At 59.0% G+C, this 1,316-nt stretch overlaps 1 protein-coding gene across 2 annotated transcripts in view; it reads right to left on the bottom strand.

Annotated features, from left to right (window-relative positions):
• Window positions 1-1,099, bottom strand: part of ETV3 (ETS variant transcription factor 3) — a 9,800-nt gene extending 8,701 nt beyond the window's left edge. The window contains exon 1 of one of the 2 annotated variants that reach the window (XM_035098769.2): window positions 954-1,099. The gene's annotated coding sequence lies outside the window, so the exon portion shown is untranslated. The remainder of the gene's footprint in view (window positions 1-953) is intronic. The other variant, XM_060269353.1, reaches the window with a different exon arrangement.
• Window positions 1,100-1,316: the final 217 nt, after the last annotated feature.

Below are 1,316 nucleotides of genomic sequence, written 5' to 3'. Positions count from 1 at the left end.
CACATTTTGGGGGAAAAGGATTTCCCTCACTGTAACTGTTACGTTTGGGGTCAATCAAGAACAATAACAGCAGCATATCCACAATCACCCATTCGGCCATCTCTCTGCCATAGTTCTCTCCCCAACCCACAGGGCATCCCTCTTCCACGGTCACATTTTGTTCCTCAGACACAAGCTTACACACCTAAACTACATATTGAGACCCGGTGCAGGGTAAACGAGGCAGCCCCTGGTTCAAATCTCACCTCGGCCAGGAGCAAACTAGGTGGCCTACTAGGAAAGCCACTTGCACACAAACAGTTACCCCCTCCCCATTTGCAATCTTGTGTTTTTTTTTTGTGTGGGGAAGCAAGAATGCAGATTTACCTTGCATGGCCATTGTAAGGATTGCAAGCAGATATGACGCAAAGCCCTCTGAACACTTGGCAGTGCCACACGAGGGTGAAGTAATACCAAACGCCCCATACGTGTGTGTTATAAATATGTGTGTGTGTGCAACGTGAGAGGGAACCTTCCCCCTTCTCACCCCTGCCCCCCCCCGAATGATACCTCCCTCTGCCCCCCTCAAAAGTCTGATTTTAAATTACATGCTGATTTTCAACCCTGAGCAAAGAGTCCTATCCATACTCTATTTGCTGTCCTCTCCCCCCCCCCGCCTCCCCCCCCCTCCACCCACACCCGGAATCCATCCCCCCCCCCCCGTAACCCTGCGAGGTGGGCCTGGCTGAATGGCAGAGAGACTGGAGCCAGACTCCGCTGAGCTTCATCCCCTCCGACCCCCTTTCATCGCCGAGACAGACCAGGCCGGAGACCTCAGGAAGCCCCTCTTGGGTGGGGGGGCGCACCCAGGGGCGTCCAGGGCCCCCTCCCCTCCCCCAGAGCTCCCAATACCCCTTTCCCGACCCCACCCATCCCCCTCCCCGAATCCAAGGCCGCCGCCTCCTGCCTCTCACCTGAGCCGCCTCCGCCTCGGGGCTCCGTCCTTCCGCTTGGGCTGCTCCTCTTCCTCCTCCCGCCTCCGCGTCCCGCTTTCCTCTATTATCCCCTCTGCCCCCCGTCTACCTTTCCCTTCCTCCTTCCTTCCTTCTTTCTTTCCCTCTCTCTCGTTTCTCTCGCTTCCCCCCCCTCAAAAGTCCCTCACCCACCCCCAGCCTCCAGCCACCGGAAACGGAAAACGCCTCGTCGGCCGCCCCACTGGGCCCTGACTCAACCCGCGCGTCACTTCCGGCGGAGGGAGGGTGCCAGGCCGCGCGCAGACCGGCGGGCGGCAGGAGGACAACGTCACTTCCTCCGGAAAGCCGAGCGGGAGAAGGCGG

Source organism: Zootoca vivipara, chromosome 17, assembly GCF_963506605.1.
Source record: "Zootoca vivipara chromosome 17, rZooViv1.1, whole genome shotgun sequence".
Classification (NCBI taxonomy): domain Eukaryota; kingdom Metazoa; phylum Chordata; class Lepidosauria; order Squamata; family Lacertidae; genus Zootoca; species Zootoca vivipara.
The sequence above is the reverse complement of the archived record's forward strand: the minus strand, read 5'-3'. Positions and strand labels throughout refer to the sequence as shown.